Source organism: Equus asinus, chromosome 18 (assembly GCF_041296235.1).
Source record: "Equus asinus isolate D_3611 breed Donkey chromosome 18, EquAss-T2T_v2, whole genome shotgun sequence".
NCBI classification, from domain to species: Eukaryota; Metazoa; Chordata; class Mammalia; order Perissodactyla; family Equidae; genus Equus; species Equus asinus.
In genome coordinates, this window is record NC_091807.1 from 8370492 (window position 1) to 8394697 (window position 24206).

The 24206-nt window shown below is 36.9% G+C and overlaps 1 long non-coding RNA gene across 1 annotated transcript in view; it reads left to right on the forward strand.

The window, feature by feature from the left end:
- The window catches only part of LOC123278130 (uncharacterized), a 145706-nt gene extending 121791 nt beyond the window's left edge, over window positions 1–23915 (forward strand). Inside the window, exon 3 of the long non-coding RNA XR_011495295.1 lies at window positions 23418–23915. This is a non-coding gene — a long non-coding RNA (uncharacterized lncRNA). The remainder of the gene's footprint in view (window positions 1–23417) is intronic.
- The last annotated feature ends 291 nt before the right edge of the window (window positions 23916–24206 follow it).

Below are 24206 nucleotides of genomic sequence, written 5' to 3' on the forward strand. Positions count from 1 at the left end.
GGGGTTCTTTCCATTCTATTGTTACTAATATATCACTCTATTAGATTCTCTCTCTTTTTCTTATTCTGGTCTTGTATCCTTCTGTTGCAAATTTATCGAGGCCATGTCTTTTTATATCTTATTAAGTTGAAAAACATTTAAAAATTCTGAGTTTTCTTAAAAAGTATATTATTTTGTTTTGCTTGTCTGAATAAATCTTTATCTTGCCTCATTCGTTGAAGGATATTTTTGCTGAGGACAGAGTCCGAGGTTCACCACTTTTAAACAATTTTTTAAAACATTTTTTTTTAACACCTTTAAATGCCACTCAGTCATCCTCTGGTTTCTATGGTTCTGACAAAAATGTGCCACCATTTTTTATCTTTGTTCCCCTGAATAAAATGCATCTTTTCCCCCATCTTTAAAATTGTGTTTCTTTATCATACTTTGCAGCAATTCAAGCATGATGTGTTGTGATGTGGTTTCCTTCATGTTTCTTCTCCTCGGAGTTTGTTGGGATTCATGGATCTGTAAATTTATGGCTTTCATCAAGTTTGCAAAAATTGTATACATTATTTTTAAACTATTTTTCTGCCTATCTCCCTTCCTTCTTGGACTTCATTTTTCAAATTAGAGATTTTATTTTTATTTCCATATATTTGTTTGGTTCATTAAAAAATGTCTACCTTCCATTTCTTTCCTCATCGTTATCAACTTTCTTGAATATATAATGGAGTTTATGTAGGCAGTTTTAATATCCTTATCTGATAATGCTCCCTCGTAGTTCTAGTTTTACTTCTATTGATTGACTTTTCTCAAGTTATGGGTTGTGTATAACTGCTTTACATGCCTCATTATTTATTACTGGATGCCAGACATTTAAAACTTTATACAGTTGGCGCTTGATTTTGTCATATTTCTTTAAATATTGTTGGGTTTTGCTCTGGGACACACATAAATTACTTATATGTGTTTTTTGGTAATCTATATATCAAACTGTGCTTTTCAGCTGTGCTGGGAAAGGTTCATGGCACCGTTTAGTGTAGGGCTAATTTGGCTCCATCACCACATCCTTATTAGAATATTCCTTGATGCGCTGTTTTTTGAAGTCTTTCTATTCTGCCTGGTTGGAGCAAAAACCCTATGTGAGGATTTTTCTGGCTATGCCTTTCCGGAGGTTTCTCCCCACCTTTGGCTAGTTACCTCTCATGCATGTGCAAACCAATTCTCAGACAAAAGAATCAAGGGGATTGTCTTGCAGATTTCCAGAATTCTCCATGTAGCTCCCTCCTCTCCGATATTTCAATCCACCAATTCTAGCTTCCCTGGCCAAGAGATCTCTCTCCTCAGCTCTCTAAAACTCCTGAACTCTGTTTGGGCTAATCCTCCCTGACCCACAGTCTGGTGCTTTCTCTAGGCTGTAACCAGGGTCATTGGAGGGCTCACCTCATTTATTTTACTTCTCTTAGGAAATACTGTCTTCTACTCCCTCTTGTCCAATATCTGAAAGCCATTTTTTTATGTATTATTTTACAGTTTTCTAACTTTTAAGAATATAAATTTAGTCCTTGTTTTCCCATTGACAAATAAAAATGGCAAGCAATAGGATATATTGGAGTATATGAGGAAGCCATTTGGTATAAACCTAATTCGGCCTGACCTCTTTTTTCCTCCAAAAGGGCCTGACTGGCTATTGAGCACGCATTGCATATCTGCTTAGACATTTCCTATGGCCAGAACAAAAGCCCTTGAGATAAAGATGCAACTCCCTGCCCCCCCCCCCCGACATTAGCATTTTTCCTTAGGCTAGGAACTGATTGCTGCACTCACCTCCCAGCTCACCTGTGACCACCCAGCTGGAGACAACAGACTGCCACCCTGCTGTGTTCACCGAGACAGAAGACCTACCTGCTATTTCCATCAATCGCTGTGCCGACAGAGTAGTCTCGCGACTATTGTAAAAGGGACATTCCAATCATATGTGAAACATCCTCTTTGAGGGTATATAAGGACCCTGTATACCCCCCACCTCTTTGGAGTGCTCTGTTCCTTTGTGGAAAGACTCTCCAGGGTTATAATCCTCAGATTTAAGCTCAGAATAAACTCACCCAAATTTTCATTTATAGATTGGATATGGATTATTTTCATCGACACCATCATGGCTGGAAGAGGAAGTCCTTATTGCTAGTGTTTTTGGAAATTTTTCTTTCTTGATTATATATAGATAGCTGTCTTTTATTCTTATTGTATTTATAATTTTTATTAAATATTACCTATAATATATATACATGATAAACTGAAATATGCATATTTCACTTGACTCTTCATCTCTCAATAAGAATCTATGACTTGCACTTTTTATTTGTTACTGGTATGGATTGCATTGATGTATTTCTCTAATACTGAACCATTTTTTCATTTCAGTAATAAATATTTGTTAGTTATAGTACAGCATGTTTAAATATATGGATGGCTTCTATTTGCTATTCTTTCATTTAGAATATTAGCATCTACATTCATAAGTGAGTTTGGTATACATTATTAATTTCTAAATGTTTTATTAGGTTTTGCTATTAAAACTAAGTAAGCTTTATAAAATGATTTAGGGGACATTTCATCATTCTCTATGCTCAGAAGAGTTTAAATAATGATACAATTACCTATTCCTTAAAAATTTGTTGAAACTTCTCTGTGAAATCATTTATTTGTTTCATTTAAAGAATATTTGTTAAATTACTTAATATTTTATAGAAACTGATGTCACAAAATTTCTGCTTTTTTTCTGTCATTGAGTAAGTTATATTTTGGTATAGTGTTTGATTACTGTTAGGTGTGCAAATATTTTACACGTTTATATTACTTTTATTAATGTCTATCTTTGTATTTTGTTATTTGATGTTAAATTCTATCTTGTCTGGTATTAATATTACAATACTTGCTTTGTGTTTATTTTGCTTAATTTCTCTTTGTTCATTTATTTTCAAGCTCTAAATCTCACTATGACAATTTTCAACTTTAATGGAGAATTCAACTTAATAACCTATATACTTGATGTTATTCCTTCCACTTCTATTAATATTTGTTTCATTTTATTTCGTTGTTTCCTTTTTCTTTCTTTTTTCCTCCCCAAAGCCCCAGTACATAGTTGTATATCATAGTTGTAAGTCCTGCTGGTTCTTCTATATGGGATGCTACCACGGCATGGCTTGATCAGCGGTGTGTAGCTCCGTGCCCAGGATCCAAACTGGCAAACCCCAGGCCACCAAGGCAGAGTGCACGAACTTAACCACTGTGCCACCAGGCCGGGCTTTCCTTTTTCTTTTCCTTGTTTTATATCATCTAATAATTTTGTAACCGTTCCTTTTGTTCCTCTGTGTTAATTTGGGAATTTTCCTCTATTTTTTCCCATTGTTAATGTCTGTTTTCCAACGTTCATAATCAAACATATGGTTCTTTATTCTTATATGAAAATAAGATTCCAATCATTTGTCCCACAATATGCCTTCCTTCTTAAATCCTCTCCATCTGCTTCTCTTCTCACCACCCTATGAGATAAGCCTATCTGTGATATTTTCATGCTCCAATCTTTTCACTGTTTTACCTCTTCCCCACTGAAGGAGAATGTTGGGTTGCTTGCTTTCTCTTTTCCCTAAATTTTGCTGTCCTAGATTTTATATCTTTGTTCTAAACTAGCATTAGCAATTTGACTGCCACACGGCTCTTCTATGGCAACGATCTTGCAGTAACTGTGTTCCATTTAGATGTAACTTTGAAGTTATAAAAAGGGATCTATTTCTTTTGGTCTTTTTTTCTCTTCTTTCTCTTTGTTTCTATTGAGGCCTCTGTGTATTCATTTTGCTGTTTTATTAGAGTTATTTCTTTATTCTTTTCTCAGATGAGATGTGTGGGTGGAATTTTTTTTCTTTGTACATAGCAGAGTCTTTCTGTTTGTAGGTTTGTAATACATTCTTTTCATACTTATAGTTTGGGAATTTTATCAGGACACCTCTTTCTTTTGTTAAAAAAAGTCAATCCCAACTAGAACTCTCTGAGTTCTTTCAATCTACAGGAACAGGTCTCCACATCTCTTTCTCCCATATTTTTTTTTTATCCTTTAGAGTCTCTTTATTTACATATTTTGTCTCCTGTATCTATTTTCTGAGTCACAATTTATGATTTCTATTTGCTTATTGCTGTTCTATTCTTTTTCTTTTGGATGTACATCATAGTATATTGCGAATTCTATGTAGATTACAGCACTTTCACCACCTGAAAACTAATTACAGTCCATCCCCTCACGTGTGAGCCTAATCACCCCTTTTGCCCTCCCCCCCTCCCCTCTTCCCCTCTGGTAACCAGAAATCCAATCTCCAATGCTATGTGTGTGTTTGTCATTGTTTTTATCATTTACTTGTTGTTCTATTCTTTAACATATTTCTTGAACTTAATGTTCCCGACCTTTAATTTGTATTTCAATCTCCTCCAATTCATCAATTGATTTCTTTTTTCATTTACTAAACGTTTCTGGGGACTCATTTCCGTGAAGTTTAGCTTGAGTGCTATCTAGTCCCCTTAAGTGCTTTTATTATTTTTGGAACAAATTTCCTGTTCTTTTCTGCTCTTTTGCAAGAACCTATTGACAATGTCCTTTGCATATTATTTTCTCACAAATTTCATAGGCTGGGGGCTGACCCAAGCTCTGGACTACTAAAATGATAACAAGTGGTAGCATTTCCTCTGCGGTGGGCTAGCAGATGTTAGCAAGTCTGTTGTCACTATTTTAGAGAAGTGACAAAGGCTCTCATCCTGCTCCCTGATTCCACTTTTCTCCTATTAGTGTTAGACAGGCTTTAGTTCTTCTTTTAAGGCCACTTCAGTAATAATGTAGGGACCAGGGAAAAGAGACACATTTATTCCAGCCCAGGTTAATTTTCCTTCAGGTTGCCACAGATCTGTGATCTAAACTCTCCCTGGGATCCACGGACAATGTTACTCAGCATCTCCTCCTGGTCAGAAGGGAAGTTCAGTAACATTTCTCACCTTCAGGACTCAAACAGAACCTTGAAGCTTCCCTCATGCATTCCTGCACCCTTGGCCTTCCTGGCTTGGCATTAAGTTGGCGCAGCAGGGGTAGATGGTTTGGAATTGGCAGTGAAGGGATGCTGATATGCGTTCAAACTGCCATCTTTCTAGAATCCTCTTCAAATTTCACTTAAATTTATCTATCACAGTGATACATAAATACATATACATGTATGTATATATATTGTCTAATTGCAAGGGATTTCAACTTGATTTTTCTTTGTCTAGAATCTCTAACATTTATTGCTTCCCATGCTATTACTTTGTGTTAGTTTCGTGATTCTTGAAGAATGTTTCTGTATTTTTTTAGCAGTACTGTTATTATAATGCAAGATTAAAATGAGCTAATCTGCTTGGAGAAAACGTATAAAACCTTTACCCTCGTTTGCACCCATTTGATCCAGTCTTCTTTTTCTATGATGCTTTTTTTCTCAGATGATGCCCCTTCTTTATGATAATAACATCAGCCTTAAAAAAGCTATTGAGTATTTAGTTTTATTGTACAAATAATCTATTAAAATTAAGATGGCAAAATAGAATTTTTTTACAGTGAAATATTTTAAAGATTTGTGTGGGTTAATCTATCTTCATAGATAATATGTTACTAAAATAGAATTTGTCATCATAAATGTAGACTTGTGGCCAAATAGAACTCATATTATGATCTCTACCTTGCCTTGCAAATTGAATAGTTGTACAACTGTTATAGACTAAACATTTGCTCTTTAACATATAAAGTTACCCTCTCTCAGAAGAATTAATTGCCCATGAGTACCATTTTTGAAGGTTATAAGCTGAAAAATAAAGCCACAGTTACTTATCAAAAGCCAAAAAATGGCTTGAGTAATTTCTATTTCTAGTTGCCAATGAGAAATTATTTGTAAAACCATATACTAGAAAAAGCTTCGCTTCTCTGAGAAGCTCACTGACAATGAGCATTTTTTTAACTAGTAGTATTTTCTCTTCTCTTCCATCAACAAGAAGCTAAGATCCAGAGTGTGGTCCGTTCTAGCCACTGGGTTGACCTTTAGGTCTTGCACATTTGTATACTATGACTCCTCCCATCTCACAACACTTCCTTATCCCCATGTCAATTTTGACTCTGACTTCAGAGTTCACTTTATGCTTTTCCTGATGTTGAGTTTTTCTGTGTGTTGTAGAATTAGACAGGCTGTAAAAACCAACTGAATAGGTAAGTAAAGTAGTTTCAAAATCAAAAATAAAGATAAAGTATGTTTTAGAAATTATTTTTAGCTAGAAATTATACTTTATTATATTCATTAAACAAAACTTCAAGGATGTGTTGAGTTGTTTTAGAATAGGTAGGAAATATTTCATCAATCCAGTCTCTGTTAGCAGATTGCTGGTTAGATGTCTGTCGGGAATAGGAATGGAGAGACTTGCCTGATGATGTGCTGTAGATAAAGTCTAAAGTCAGTGTTGGATTTACTGGGAAATTGCCACCAAATAAACAAATGAAAAAAATCATTGACAGCCATCACATTGTTTTTGCTGTGGATAGTCTTACCTATTGGGACACACACAATCATATATCCACGTGTTTCTATCTAACAGGGACATTGTAAGAAGATAAATAAGATATATGCTAGTATCTTAGGTTTTATTTATCTCAATGCTAGGTAATTCTATCATCCTAGATTCTGAACTAACTCTTGACTATTCATCCCTTAAAACTGAGTAAGGATTATCTTTCTAAATTTAAATTTACATCGTGTAAGTTTTCTGCTTAAAATTATTTATTATATCTTCTCATAGATAACTTAAAATCCCAGCTTTTAGCATAGTACCAAGTCCTTCATTAGTGGGTACTTGCCACCTGTCTGAGTTAATTTCCCAAAACTCTCTTCAATAGACCTGATAATTCAACAATAATAAATTATGTGCCATTCCCAATACACACCACATTCTGTCTTACTTTACAAAAGAAAAAAAAGTTGTTTTCTCTTCTGGAAGTGTTCTCCTTTGTTGTACAACCTGGTATACTCATCCTTAGCTCCTAGGGGCTGACTTCAGGAATTTCACAGAAGATGTTATTTGTGTGCACCTGTCTGTTACTATAGTTCTACCTACATGTTGGGGAATGGTTGGTGACCCAAACAAGTGTCACCCCACTCCTATCTTATTATAAGGGAACTTCAGTCTTATCTTTTATCATTTCATTGTTCAAAGTTGCAGTAGACATTAAGGTATTGCATAAAGTTTTTGCCTGCCTCCAATATGGACAAAGGCAAGACAACCCTTCTCTGAAAAGGGAAGACAGCTTTGATTAGAAGAGAGTGGAGGGAGGAGAAGGACATTGAAAGTGGAGGCATGGGTTGGAACATAGCCTCCATGCACAAACATTATATAACAAATTAAGGTACATGAAAAACTGCCACTATTGCTACGCCCTCAGAAGGAAAAGAAAATGAGCAATAGGGAATCTGTTATAAAATCAGTGGAATCAGAATTAGAGGGAGTAGGTATGGAGATGGACAGTTTGATTGTTGTTTTGTAACATAAACCCTCCATCCCTAAACATGGTTTTGATTTGCAATGACTTGGAAACAACAATAACAAATGCCATAGACTAACAAACTTGAATCTAAAAGTGTTGAATTTCTCTGCATGCAGAGATTGTCCTATACCTGGGGAAATGCAGCAGGTGGAAGACTCAGGTTGCCTTCGTAACAGTGCTTATCATTTCATACTAAAATCAATAGTTTGTCTCCCGCTCCCCTTGTATTTTCTTTTCTTCTTCTTCTTTATTTATTTCTTTTTTTGGTGAGGAAGATTGGCTCTGAGCTAACATCTATTGCCAATCTTCCTCTATTCTTTGCATGTGGGGTGCCACTGCAGCATGGTTTGATGAGTGGTATGTAGGTCTCTGCCCAGGATCTGAACCTGCAAACCCCAGGCTGCAGAAGCTGAGCACATGAACTTAACCACTACACCATTGGGCCGCCTCCCACCCCCGTATAATTTTTTGAGAGAGGGTGCCTTGACTATTTATTTTTACATTATTAGAATCTCATGTAATATTGAAATTTTGAGCGAAGTATGAATGACTGAGAGAATAAATAAATGAATGAATAACTGAATAATTATATTGCACTAACACTTGTTTCTGCTGGTGGAGGAAAAAAAATAAGGTTTGCTAAGAATTGAAACTCTAGAGAGTATTTGATTACTAGGTTGCACTGCAGAAGAGATTTGGATCCCATTCAGAAAAGCAGAGTAGAGTTTAGCATAGCAAAGAATAATTACTAAGATGACATAAGAAATAGATATTTTGTATTATCAAGAAATTGATACTTCTCCATCAGTTCAAATGGTATTTAGGACTTCTGCAAATCTGCTATTGAGACATAGCTACTATTGAAAATCCATCATGTTATAGGGAAGGGAAAATTCAAGTTCGGTATCAGATGCTGGATAGATAATTTAGTTCCATCATACTGAGTGAAACGCGTGAACAAAATGCCCTTCCTTGCCATGCATGTACTTCTGCAAAAAGCACAGGTGAAATAAAAAGAGTTTTGGTTATTGATTGCATTAACTTCCCTGTAGACTCAGAAAATGTTGTGCGTTTTCTTACGTAGATTATCACTTTTCCATGATCTCTATTGTGCACATGAATTCAGACTTCTGACTGAAAGTATTGATTTGGATGGACAAAATAATGACGCTAAATATGGGACACACTTAAACCTCTTTGTGTAAAGCCCTAGTTTGTAACCACACATTAACGTGGCAAAAATGGAGTCCTTCTCGGTTAGTGCATTCTTAAAGAAATATATGTAGATGCACTACCGCAATTCTCTATTTTGCGCATTATTGTAAACTTTAAAGGTAGTCCACCGGAATTGCATGTTCTGACTGCTTTTACATGCTCAGTAGGACAATGCTGAGAGTAGAGGTCTAGGCACAGAAAATGAGAGTCATCAGTTGGGAGATGCAGGATCTGCCTGTCTGTTCACCACTCGCAAACCAGTAAATGTTCATTTCTTAAAGATTCTCTAATTAAAACAAAAAATTAGCTTTTAAAATAATTTTCACAATAAATACATTTTTATATAAAAAAGAGTTGAGGAGCGATTCCTCAGTGTCTGAGACACACATATTACAGGTGCAACTCGTTGTGGACTGTGTGGTTCTGAAAGTGGTTACGATAAAGGGAATTTCTGTCAAAAAATAAAATAAAATAGTTTTCATCCACAGATGAAATTATATCTTTAACAATATTTTTATTTTAAATTTATTAGGGATAAAAAGTAGTAAAATTTTGTTTCATTATATATTATAACTTTTCTTTTGGTTGAAATATGTTTTAAAAGAAAGACATTGATTTCTATTTTTCTTTAAAATCTTTACTATAAAAATATCCAAACATACATTACAATAGAGAAAATATTTAATTTACAAATATACTCATAACGTATCTAACAACTGTTAATATTTGGACTTAATTTGCTACTTTATTTTGGCTGATGGATTTAAAAGTAAAGTGAAGATATCACTGCACTTTACCCTTCAATATTACATTATTTGTCTACAATAAATATAAACATTTCCTATGTAACTATAATACTGTAGCTCATCTAAAAGTTAAAAATACTTCCTTGAAATCATCTACTATCCAGTCCGTATTCAGTTGTTACCAATTGTTCCCGAAATGTCTTTTATAGCTATTTTATTTTATTTTTTTGAGGAAGATTAGCCCTGAGCTAACTGCCGCCAATCCTCCTCTGCTTGCTGAGGAAGACTGGCCCTGAGCTAACATCCGTGCCCATCTTCCTCCAGTTTATATGTGGGACGCCTACCACAGCATGGTGTGCTAAGGGGTGCCGTGTCCACACCCGGGATCCGGACAGGCGAACCCCAGGCTGTCCAAGCGGAATGTGTGCACTTAACTGCTGCGCCACTGGGCGGGCCCCTATAGCTATTTTATTTTAAACTGTTTTGTTAAGACCAGCATGCAAACAACAAAGACACATTACCTTTTCTGATGTCTTTTAAATCCCTTTAATCTAGAACAGTCCTAACATGGGATTTTATAATGATACTTACTGAAATGTTGAAAGTGGAAATACTTCCGCGCGGCAGTTCCACTCTTCGTCTTGTTACAGTGGTTGCAGCTTGTTGCAGCTGTGGGCAGGTGTTACCCAGACCTCCTGGCCACAGACACACTGCTGTGTTGTGTAGTGAGCCGACAGCTTCCGGTTGCTGTACGTTTGAGATTCACCTCAGCTTTCGCTCAGAGGTCTTACTCTCCCCAGGTGACTCCCAGACAATTTGTTACATGTCTAATTCTGGCTTGGTGACTTTTAGAGGTCTTGAAATGATAATAATAATAAAAAAAAGTAATGCAAGGAGCGTAGAAAATTCTCTTTGCACTCATTTTGTTTTCCCTCTTTCTCAGCAAGAACTGTCAGAATAAAATTTGTTGGAAATGTGTGGAAATAAATGGAAAGCTATGTATGCACTATAAGCAAATATACATATCGCTTTCCATTTTATTTGTATAATGCTTTTCATTTTTATTGCCATGAGACACTGGAGTGATGGATAATGGTTTAATAAATTATTCTTAATTATGGATTATGACCTCCCCATGCCAAGGGGTCTGATGAATATTTTCACCTCCGCTATTACAAACCACTGATAAACAGTAAATACTTAGGAATAAAATATTGAAAAATAGCACTTGTTGCTATCAGGGGAATGCCATTTTTAGTCACTGAATTAGGACTGTTTATTTCTCTACTAAGGGCTCTAGTAATACGTTGATAACAACAAAATTATATGAAGTTATTAGTTCAGCTTCAATTTTTGTTATAGAAATTCAAAATGTGGTACATTCAAACGTGCTTTTATTTCCTCATGGGGTTGTTTATTCACTCAGTCACTCATTTATTTAATGAGTTTGTTCTGAATTCTTGGATTGGGAGAAATTTGCAGTTTTTGATACCTGGCTCAATCCTCAAGTTGTTACATGGAACAAATAGGCATCGCGAATGCTATGATACAGGAGGGAGTTGGTTTACAGAACCAAATAGAGGCATGAACAAGCTTTGGATGCTCAGAGGAAGGGTATATGAATTATAACTAGAGAAAATGGGGAAAACATCCAATTTTGCTGCTGAACTGTGCTGCTCTGTGGACGCCTCCCCAACACCCAAGGCCCCAGGAAATGGATGAATCCTGAATTCTGCGGAAAGCAAACCAAGCAAGCGAAAACCTAGGGTTGAATTAAGGTGGATATAATTGTTGAATAGTGTAGCGAACACACAGCAATTTGCACCAAAGAAGGAATTATGTTTTCCACAATAACTCCATATTGTATATGTGAAGTTTATAAAATAAAAGCAGTACTTAGATAATAGAAGATTCTGTTTTTGAAAAGATTTTCATCTTTATGGAAAAAGTGATATTTGGTTGGATCATGTATTCAATACCCCAGACTCAATTAACGGTCCCTGACATCACTCTAAGGTCTGGCCTTAGCAGCCAGAGCACAAGGGACGGCTGTTACATGGCGTGAACTGTTGCCAGAACCTTAAGAACTTTGCCTGGGAACAGAGAGTAGCCTTCATAGATTTGGCCTTACGTTTATAATCCCATTAATCAAGGGAGAACATCTTACTCCAGGCAATTAGTTTTGACAATGGAACAGTAAATAGACCCTAATTAATGACTTATTGTAATTATTCTTCCCTATGTGGACATTAACTGGTGTTCAGGCGTTAATCGTGACATCAGTGTGATTGCCTATCAGTAAAAAGACCATTTTGCAGCTTAATTATGTATTTCAAGGACTCATGTATCTTGTGGCTCTCAGAATCACTTTAACCAGAATTTAAGTCTTTAAAAGTACTCAGAAATCTGAAGGAAGAGGTCTAGTCTGACCTTGTTCTGTTCCTCATTCATTTTACCTTTTTACGTCATGTCCACGCAACTCCCCTTGCCCCACACCACCCCTGGAAACACACATACGAAGGCTATGGGATCATGCTGTGGACGACAGAAGCTACTAGACACGTGTGGTGATTTAAATTGAAATTTCTTAAAATTAAATAAAATTAGAAATATAGTCCTTACACTAAACACATTGTAAGTGTCCAATAGCCACATGTGGCTAGAGGCTAGCTGCTGTATTGGAAGTGTAGATATAGAACATTTCCATTACCCCAGAAAGCTCTACTGAACTGTACAGCAAATAGAAAAAGCTATATTGAGGCTGGATTGTTGTTCACTGATAACCCCTAGAGTCTAGAATTTTGCCAGGCCCAGAATAGGTACTCAAGAACTATTTGTTGGTTGATTGAATGTCTGCCCTTCTCATGAGGCATGAATGACATGTTCTCCTCTTTCGTTTGGGATGGCAGCGAGAGACGCAAACTTCAGGAATGCCTGGAAATGCCTAACAAACACACTCTGAAAGGGATAAGAATGAGCAATGGGGTTCCTTACTCATTTGAGCCCTCCTTTCTCTCTAAAGTACCAGGGAGAGTGCACTAATTAGGTTTGATAAAATGTGTGCTTCCAGAAGAAGATGGTGTGCATTATTTTACCAATTATGACAGACTCCTGATGGTAAAAGGGCATAAAATATTTACTATCAAAAAAAAAAAAAGAACTCATCAAGGATTGTATTCAATTACATCAGAGAACACAGGACTTTCCAGAAATGATGTCCTAGATTGATATATTTAATACACCACACACACACAAAGTGAAGGCTTTATGACCAAAAAAATTTATTTGATCCATCAACTGGGAAGCATAACAGTAATACCAATCATACATATAGCAAAACAATTCAACTAATATGGAGGAGGTAGAACATATTGGTAAATGGCATTTTTTTGATATTGATTATGAAAAGAAGACTAGGACATAAATGTAACTCAATGAAGTGAAATTAAAACTTAAGTAAATTACAAATAAGAAAAGCAAGACTTATAAAATGACAATATAAATGAGTTATCCAAAGAAAATCAGGAGTTCTCCTATTCCAATTAGTGTTTGACCGTGATTAAGGATTTTTTATTAATGTTCTTCAAAGAGAAATTATTTAGAAACACCATGATGTCCCATCAATCAATCAATACTACGTTCATACTTTAGAGACAGTTCAAGTAAGATGTTCTTTTTCTATACAGCATAAAAATTGTGCAATATTAGCAGATGCTAGATTAATATTTAAAACAATATCTAAACATTAACCATACCAAATTCAAAGGTTGCAGAATTCAAGAATGAGGTTCCCAAGGATATAGTTTAAGGAAATACTTAACCTTTGACCTAATATCAGAAAGCACAGTAGCCCAACGTTCAGAATCAGGAATTGATAACTATCAGCATAAATAGTCTGGGCTTAGAAGAGGGATGCACTAGAAATGTAAATTGTCGCTGAGCCTTCCGGTTGGGCTGCTTCCATTTCTCTGCTTAGCTTAATTCATCAAATAGTTATTGAACAATTCCTTGGTCCCAGAGTCTGTGCTATGTACTGGGGACCCAAGATTGTACAAGTTGAGTTGGTGATCCTTGTCTTCCGGGAACTTAGAATCTATTGAGAAAGGTAGGGAATTCAACATATTCTAAAGATAATTGTACTACTATTTCTAGGGAAGACTAGTGTAGTCTGATGGAGAAGTGGGATGGTTTGATTGATGGTATGATGAAGATAATGAGAGCTTATTGCTTATGTAAAATATTTAACAATGCATCAGAATTTACTTAATGATTTCTAAGCACTAATTCTTTGCATTGAACAATCTTGATTTGTAATGGGGGCCAAGGGGCCATCTATTAAATATGAGATTGAGAAATAAAGATTAAGCCCTTAATGTATATATTCTAATATTTTGAGAAGATGATAAAAATATTTATTTAAATCCTCAAATGGAGTTATACCTGTCAATCAAATATTAAATGCTATAATGAAAAAAATTATTTTACATTCCATAGGTCTGCTAATATGTAATATTTAGGAAAAATTCATGCAATCTGAGAATATTTGACCCAAACAGAAAACACTAGAAATTAAACTTATTTTTACCGCTTATTAATTTAATGTGAAGTATCCTATGCTACAATTGACTTAATTAAGTCAGTCTTCAATTTTTACACTCTTTGGTCAATGTAGCATAACTGGAAAATTCATTTATACTCAAAGAACCTCCCAGTGGGCTTTGAGGTGGGCAGAAACCTGGAAAGTTCACATTGCGCTCCACAGCATTGCCTAAGCTCTTCCCAATTAATAAACCCAACATTTAACTTCAGGAGCGTACTAATGTTCTAACACATTAGGGATGAGCTACCCACGCTGCTAAAATTCAGAACTGACCTAAACCCTTTCCCAAGGTTGCGTGTAACAATTTGGGATGAGTGATTTCACTGCTTAACATTTGCAGACCTAATTTTCTCCAGATTCCAGCCAACGCCAGCACTGAGTCTCCGGAGGAGCCAGGCATTTCAGAGGTGTCCTGGCTGGACTAGAAAAGTTTCATAATCTCAAGAGTTGACACTTCATGACCAAAGAAAAGACTCTTTGAAAAACTTTGTGAATAATTCTAGAAGAAATTCTACTTTTATCTAAATTATATCATAATTATATGTGACACCTCCGTAGGCAAGTAAAGCAAATTTTTCAGTTTTTTTCCCTAGATGCTCAAAGAATTTAGGCAAAATTTATTTTCTGTAATTAAATTACTCAGATAACATGTAGAACAAGTTTGGGCCTCTATTATTTCGACTAATTCAAAATGTCTGTGACTAACACCACTTGATGTATAAGAGGAGACAAAACGTCCTGATTTCTCTATCATCCAGTAGAGATTTATTTGCCTTTTAAAAATTTTGTCTTATATCTCACTAATTACTGCAATTTTACACTCCACTTTATATATGTTTTGTGAAAATTCTAGTTCCTAAGAATCTAATATTTTAGGGAAAAGTGGATGTTCATGTAAGTTTCCTCACAAAGAGAGTACTTCCTCCAGGTTGTTTCACACAAACTTCTTGTGAGTAACGTGGAAATTCTCTGAGGTACGCTAAACCCTGCTCTCTTTACTCTTCAAATTATTTTATACAGCCCAAACCAAGTGGCTTTCAGACCACAGGATGCATTTCAGTCCTGTGACTACAGGTAGAAAACTGAATATTGGTTGCTGAGGTTGGAGCTGGTATTGCTTGCATTTCTTTCCCTCTGTCCACCTTCACTAACCTCAAAGAGCCACAAAGGCCCTCCTAGAACCATGTCTCTGTCATCTCCCTGGTAATTATTTGCCTTTGCAATGAAATATTTGTTCATTTTTGAGTTCCCCTTCCACTCAACGTCAACATATATTCAGAATGATGGAGGTATGTTTAATTTCTGGCAGTTCCCTCCTCCCCATACATTGTGAGCTCCATGATACAAGAAAGAAGCTTTTAATGAAATCTGCATCACCTTACTTCACTTCAAATCATTTCAAGAAATCACTTGTTGGGGCTGATCTCATGGTGTAGTGGTTAAATTTGGCATACTCTGCTTCAGCAGCCCGGGTTCGCAGGTTCGGATTCCGGGCACAGATCTATATCATTTATCAGCCATACTGTGGCAGCGTCCCACGTATAAAATGAAGGAAGATTGGTACAGATGTCAGATCAGGGCTAATCTTCCTCAAGCAAAAAAGAGGGGGATTGGCAACAGATGTTAGCTCAGGGAGAATCTTTTTTAGCAAAAAAAGAAAGAAAGAGATCACTTGTTAAGTGCCTACCAGGTGCCAGGTATTAAGATAGACATGATGTCCTTTTAATCCTAGTAATGTGCTATTATAGGAATTCGGAAAACATGCACTGAATGAGTAAATTTAATGGAGGTCATTGATATAGTAAATGTTTTTACATAATAGATTAAATGTTTATATAAGTTAACATTAACATCGTTATTTTTAACGTTGGATTTTTCAGTGTAGCAACCGTAACAGTAAATTAAATTGGTCAAAATGGCCCCACCCACAAGGTCTGATTATCTTCTCTTCCTCGCTGTGAACCTACGTAAGTTAGCACTTCTTATCCCCCCACAGGACCAGGTAAGATAGAGACTGTTTCCAACAGAGGCATAAAACTTGGAGTCCCTTCCTCTCTCAAAGCTTCCAAACATGCATAGATGGATGTGTACAGCCTGCAGTCCTCCTTGGGGACAGGCAGACCTCAACCCAAACCTAATTATCTTTCCCTTTAAAGCAGCTAGATCAGAGTAGAGGGGGAGGGAGGAGTCAGGAGATGCTTGGGGAGAGAGCAGCCCTGCCCTCACAAGCAAGCCTCTGCATTCATTTTGTTTTGGTGGTTTTGAGGGGCTACTTACTCATGGCCCAACCAAATGAATGCCTAATATTTTAGTCCACCCAAGTCTCTCTATTGCATATCAAGGTCCTCATCACTGCACCATGTATTTCACTTTTGGAGACGCAGCCTCCACAACTGCATTGCAGTTTAGCTGGGACTGGGGAACATGGTGAGTCCTGATCGTGAAGACATCCTTTCTCTCAAACCAGAGAAGAGGAAACAACTACCAAGATGGTCTTTGGGCAGCTGTTCCAATCCTACCTCTCTCCACTCAGCCTCTGAACTTTCATTGGAAAGCAGAACAGTGAGAGACTTACTCCTCAACCTCATCACCCATAACTTAAACAAGGGCATTCACGACCAGATCATGGAGGGGTCTTCTCTTATACCTGAACCTGCCGGTAGGGCCCTTGTCTTTTCTTATCCAGAGAACCAGGTCTGCTAGCAATCTATCCTTATTGCAAAATTGTCAAGAACGATGCAAGCTCTGGGATTTTACTCTGCTTACGAGCTAACAAGTTAGCCTGTTCCAATTTCATCAATGCTGGCAGAAGACCTTAACTCTTAGGTCAAGGAAAAGAGACTTTACATCTCAAGTCCAAGTAAAGAACATGTACATCTGCGTATTTCTGTCACTTCTTTTTGCCTCTAAGTCCCATGAAGGTGACACAAGAACTTAGGTAGATACTTGCATATGCAATGGTTTGTGTTACAGGACAGGACTTCTGCACTTCAGGAGACCTGCGCCTTAGAGACCCAAATCTTTCATCATGACCTAGGCACGCCTGCTCTTTGCTCTCAAGAGGACACTCTTCTCTCTAACTTTCAAGATTGTTCGCTATGGGAACATTATTAAAAATACCTTCTGGGACGAAGGGCCGAGGGAGGACCAAAACTTCTTAAATCTCTTGAAATTTGTATTATATAAATGTATTATGTACTTCAAAAAAAGAGTTGAAAAATCCATGTGAAATTAATTATAGTTTAAAACAGTTACTGATTATAGTCTTTAAGATTTTCCTACAGAAATTTCTATTCCCAAAAGGTGGTCCCTAATTGAACAGAATGACATTCTAAATTGACATTGCTAAAAGATGTATTTATTTTGCTACTTCTCTTATATCCTGACACATCAGGAAAGCATCTACTGTATTCTAAAAATACCACGATGAGAAACACTCACATAATTAATGAGGTTTAAAGATAAGCTACCTTGTAAGTATTTTCGCCTGTTTTTATATGTATTTATGCTTTATTAGTGGAGTAAATTATATGTGTTTTTGTGATTTAATGTAGGTTTAATCATCATATGTTAATGTTTTAACTGTCTCTGTAAATCCTAAAAAATAGTCAATGAATGATGTTGTTATAGAGCAATGATTCAACTTCATGGGCCCTAACTCACAAGGGAAATAAGATTTCAGTGTACAGAATGGGGCCACTAAAGAAAATAGATCCTTTACAGAACACTTCATTAGTCAGGCTTAGTCCTGTCTAGGCTTGTTGCTGGTTATATCATAGTATTTTCTCATATTCATTATTTAGGAAGCAATGAAAATATTGCCTCAGGTACAGAAAAAGGAATTAATGTACATAGGGAAAAGTCTTATTGTTAGAATCGGAAACATTTACAGTGGCACCTGTAAGTTACATGATTTCCTATCGTGAACAGGATCTATACACCTATGGCAATACTCATATATATTAGAATAATGAAAGTTTTATGAATCATATTATAATTGTATAATCCGTCTTTTCGTCCTCGCTGATATTATATAGACAAAAGGGGTCCTTTCCTAATGCTTCAACAATTCTTTGACAGGGCCTGGGAAAATAGTTTGATTAGATGATTTGTCAAATAATTGTACATTGGCACGGTCATTACTAATATTGAGGTTAACAGTCCATTATACCTATGTAAATCAAACATAGGCTATAGGACTGAAAATCAAATATAGCAAAGATTTTATGTAAAATCTTCCATTAATTTAAGAAACAGTGAAGGCAGAATTATCATTGAAATAGGAGTTAGGTTTCTATGTTCTTGTATCATTTTCATGACTAAATTATTTTAAGGAAAAAAATGAAAGATTTCTAGAAAAATATGCTTTTGTCTTTTAATTGTTCTATTTATATAGAACATTTTTTTTCTTAAGGGCATATCTGTGTATTCAATAATATAAAACAAAATAATTTTCTTTAAGAATTTTGTCTCAGTTTTTGTATCTAGAATTGTGACATTCATTGTAATAGTGAAGAACATTAAATAAACAATGCTGCTTGAAGAAAATAAAATTATCCCCAAATGAATTTGAGCCAAATATTAATTTTAATAGTAAAAATTAGTATATGATATGTCTTTTTGGAATAGATTAATGTAATTAATGTTATTTTTTGGATCCAAAAAATTAACATAATTAATCTATTCCAAAATTATTCATAATTGGAAATCTGAACCATCAGAGGAAAGGAAAATAAAATCTATTAATATCTTCATTTTTCACAACTAAACCATTTCTGTGGACTCTTATGTGTCTGTTTTTAAATACTCTCTAAAATAAATTCTATCTTATAAACAAAATTGCAATCTTGATTTTGTAAAGATAAAATATATATTCTATCTAATATGATATGAATTTCATGTCTATGCAGCACTCAGGAACTGTTTCTCTTAAATATTTTTTTTAGGCCAAGAGATGTGGGATATGATGGCTCCCTTGATGGAAAACATGGGAGGAAATATTTAAGCAAGGAAATTGCTTCAAGCACTGTGTCCTAGGGGTGTTTCAACGTCTTTAAGACCCAAGCTTTCTTTGCCTCATCTTCTCTCTCTTTCTCTTTTTCTCTCCCTAGTTGTTTTCTCTGCATGCATCTTCACTGCCATTGTACCAACCAGGCTTTTTCCATGTTTCATCCCTTGCAGCATCAGGCATAAATCCACAGAACTACCAAGTGCAGTAGAAAAAGAACATTTCCTCTAGGATGCCCAGCTAAAATCCCAGGGCTATCTCTAAGTCTGTCCAATCAGATGAAACATGGAAAAAGCCTGGTTGGTACACAGACTGGAGTCATGTGACCATCACTGAACTGTGGTCAGAAGAGTGAAACTTGTTGGTTGGAAAGGGCAGAGCCCCATGCCTTCCTCTGGCTACTGCAGGAGGGGGCAGTTCCATTTAAATCACAGAAAGTGAGAGTTGGGAATATATGATTCCCTGAGGAAAATACAAGTTCATCCAACATGAGAGGGAAAAGAATGCTGGACTTACAAAAACTCAAATGTTCACTCTAATTTCCTTCTAAAACAGGAAGGTTAATCTGTAAGGGATTGAAGAAAGACATCATTGATGGGAGAAACGAGATGAGAAAATATGGATACAGCAATCCCTGGGTGCATTTAGGTGACAGGGAGGATCAAAATCAAACTGGATCTGAGAATTTCTTTATAGGAAACAAGAATCAGAGTGGTAGAAAATTAGATCAACGACAGTTCAAGGGGAGCCTGAAAAACTTTATTTCATTGTCACAAGGAAACTTCTGAACATTTATGAGCACGAAAGTAAAAATAAGGATACTAATGCTAATTGCTAATGGTAAATGCACCCCTTCAGGGTGGGGGGGGTAAGAAGACTTTCCTTCTACCTGTTAAGTTTGGTAGCTTGGGTCTATGAAATAAACTGACAACAAGCAGGTTACCAAGAGAAAAGGGATATAAATTTACTGACATACCTCAGAGATGTTACAGATTTGGTTCCAGACCACTACAATAAAGCAAATATTGCAATAAAGTGAATCACACAAATTTTTTGGTTCCCCAGTGCATACAAAAGTTATGTTTTTTATAAAGTGTGCAATAGCATTATGTATAAATAAAAACAAATGTAAATATCTTTATTTAAAAATACTTTATTGGGCTGACCTGTTGGTGCAGCAGTTAAGTGTGCACGTTCCACTTCAGCGGCCCGGGGTTCGCTGGTTCGGATCCCGGGTACGGACATGGCACTGCTTGGCAAGCCATGCTGAGGTAGGTGTCCCACATACAAAGCAGAGGAAGGTGCGCACGGATGTTAGCTCAGGGCCAGGCTTCCTCAGCAAAAAGAGGAGGATTGGCAGCAGTTAGCACAGAGCTAATCTTCCTCAAAAAAAAAAAAAAAACTTTATTGCTAAAGATGCTAACCATCATCTGAGCCTTCAGCGAGTCATAATCTTTTTGCTGGAGGAGGGTCTTGTCTTGACGTTGATGGCTGTTAACTGATCTTCATGGTGGTTGCTGAAGGTTGAAGTGGCTGTTCTTAAAATAAGACAACAATGAAGTTTGCTGCATCAAGTGACTCCTCCTTTCATGAACAATTTTTCTGTAACCTGCAATGCTGTTTGATAGCATTTTACCCACAGTAGAATCAATCTTCTCAAACCCTGTTACTGTTTGATCAGCTAAGTTTATATAATATTCTAAATCCTTTGTTGTCATTTCTGCAATCTTCACAGCATCTTCACCAGTAGTAGATTCCATCTCAAGAAACCACTTTCTTTCCTCATCCATAACAAGCAGCTCTTCATTAAAGTTTTGTCATGAGATTGGAGCAATTCAGTCTTATCTTCAGGATCAAATTGTTATTCTAGTTCTCTTGCTATTTTTACCATGTCTGTAGTTACTTCCTCCACTGAAGTCTTGAACCTCTCAAAGTCATCCATGAGGGTCGGAATCAGCTTCTTCCAAACTCCTCATAATTGACATTTTGACCTCGTACCCTGAATCATGAACTTTCTTAATGGCATCTAGGATGATGAAACCTTTCCAGAAAGTTTTCCATTTCCTTTGCCCTGATCCATCAGAGGAATCACTATCCATGGGCCGCTATAGCCTAATGAAATGCATTTCTGAAATAATAAGACTTCAACTTAAAATTACTCCTTGATCCATGGGCTGCAGAATGGATATTGTGTTAACAGGCATGAAAACAGCATTAATCTCATTGTCCATCTCCATCAGAGCTCTTGGGTGACCAGGTGCATTGTCAATGAGCAGTAATATTTTGAAAAGAATCTTTTTTTTCTGAGAAGTAGGTCTCAACAGTGGGCTTAAAATAATCAGTAAACCATGTTGTAAACAGATGTGCTGTCATCCAGGCTGTGTAATTCCATTTATAGAGCACAGGCAGCATAGATTTAGCAGAATTCTTAAGGGCCCTAGGATTTTTGGAATGGTAAATGAGCATTGACTTCAAATTTAGAGAGAATGAATCTGTCCTTTGAAGCTTTGAAACCAGGCATTGATTTCTCCTCTCTAGCTATGAAAGTCCTAGATGGCATCTTCTTCCAATATAAGGTTGTTTTGTCTACATTGAAAATTTGTGGTTTAGCGGAGCCACTTTCAGAAATTATCTTAGCTAGACCTTCTGGATAACTTGCTGCAGCTTATACGTTAGCACTTCCTGGTTCACCTTGTAATTTTATGTCATGGAGAAGACTTCTTTCCTCAAACCTTGTGAACCAGTCTCTGCTGGCTTCAAAATCTTCTTCTGCAGCTTCCTCACCTCTCTCAGCCTTCACAGAATTGAGGGGAGTGAGAGCCTTGCTCTGGATTAGGGTTGGTTTAAGAGAGTGTTCTGGCTGGTTTGATCTTCTATCCTGACCACTAAAATTTTCTCCATAGCAGCAATAAGGCTGTTTCTCATTCCTGTCATTTGTGTGGTCATTGGAGCAGCACTTTTAATTTCCTTCAAGAACGTTTCCTTTGCATTCACAACTTGGCTAACTGTTTGGTGCAGGAGACCTCGCTTTTGGCCTAGCTTTTGACCTCTCTTGGCTTTCGACATGCCTTCATCACTAAGCTTAATCATCTCTACCTTTTGATTTAAAGTGAGAGACGAGTGACTTTCTTTCTCTTGAACACTTAGAGGCCTACGTAGGGTTATTAATTGGCCTAATTTAAATATTGTTGTGTCTCAGAGAACAGGGAGGGCTGAGGAGAGGAAGTGAGACGGGGGAATAGCCAGCTGGTGGAGCAGTCAGAATACATACAACATTTATCGATTAAGTTCGCCATCTTAAATGGGTGTGGTGTGTGGCACCCCAAAACAATATTATAGCAATGTCAAAGACCACTGATCACAGATTACCATAACAAATATAATAATGAAAAAGCTTCAATACTGTGAGAATTACCAAAATGTGGCACAGACACACAAAGTGAGCAAACGCTGTTGGGAAAATGGTGCTGCTAAGATTTGCTCAACTCAAGGTTGCCACAAACCTTCAATTTGTAAAAAGCACAGTATCTGAGAAGCTCAATAAAGCGACCTTCAATAAAATGAGGCATGCCTGTACTAATTTTTAATATGTGATTGGGGGTATCACAAGGAAAAAAGTGAATAGCAGAACAGGCAGTGAGATTTGAGAGCTTCCATACTGCCTTAATGGAGAAAGGGAAGAGGGGATGGAGGCAAGCTGGGGGAGAGGAAATGATTTTTAGGACCGATGAATGGGCCCTTAAAGGACAGATGGGGGATACGATGGTTTGTGACAAAGTTTGTCTGATGTAGTGTTGACTTCTAGCCTCCTCTCCTGTGACAAGTGTCAATCTTCCCTGGTTGGTGAAAGTCCTCAGGGGGGGATTTGTGGCAGTTGAGTTCCTGGCGGAGTCTTCTTTAGGCAGAGAAGAGGAGTTCAGAGAGAGCCTCTCTGCATTTGCTGTTTTTCAAGTGCCATCAGCTCAAAATAATCAATATACCAAAGCAGTCTATTTTGGAGTGGCGTGTCCTGAACTCCCTCAACTGACAGTAAAAAATTCTGTGACGTATACAAAAGAACCTCTGGTTTTGATAAATAGATAGACAAATATCCAAGGGATGCCAGACCAGGTAGAGGAGGTAAATATTTGATCTATCCATGCCTGAGAACTTGATAACTGTGAGTGTCTTCATTTCTGGTGTTAGTATGCGTAATAAATTGAAATGGTCTCAAGGCAATACAACTAACGTATTGATTGAATTTTCTCCTCCCACTATAATTTTCTTTAGGGGAAGATGCCATTCTTACTTTAAAAATAAGATGTTGGTAGTGCTTTCCAGTCGATTGTAACTCCTGGAGACTGCAGACAGAAGAACAGACCCCGATTCAGTCTTTCTGCGCCATCCTCTCACCTTCCGGCACTGTATCAGACAATTCTCCGCTGCTATTCACAGTGTTTTCATGGCTATTGCTTTTGGAAGTGGGTGGCCAGCTCCTTCTGCCTAATCTGTCTTAGTTTGGAAGTTCCATTGAATCCTGTCCATCATGGTGACCCTGCTGGTATTTGAAATACTGGTGGCATAGCTTTCAGCATCACAGCAACACTCAGCCGCCACAGTTTGACAGTTGTTGTGAGATTCCCTGACTGGGAAATGAGCCGGGGCCATGGCGGTGAGTGCACCGAATCGTAACCACTAGACCACCAGGGCTGGCGCCTGTACGTGTTCTGATATTGTGGGCGCCTAAACACAATGTAAATGTTAAACTACAAATAAAATATAGCAACTAAAAGTGCCATTGTCCTATATTCATTTCTGCGTATGCTCTGAATCAGACAGATTCCTAATGAATTACCATACAGCAAATCATAAGAGCTTCAGTCCTACTTGCTCCAGACCTTACCCCTCAGTGACTTGATGAAAGCCAGCTGGAAAAATCTCCTACACAAGTGGCCAGACACTTCATTGGCGAAGGACAAAAACGATGGATTTTCTTAGTTTATATACATATACATACACATACATTTTATGCATATAGATATGTACATATATACAGACACACATATATACAAATTACAC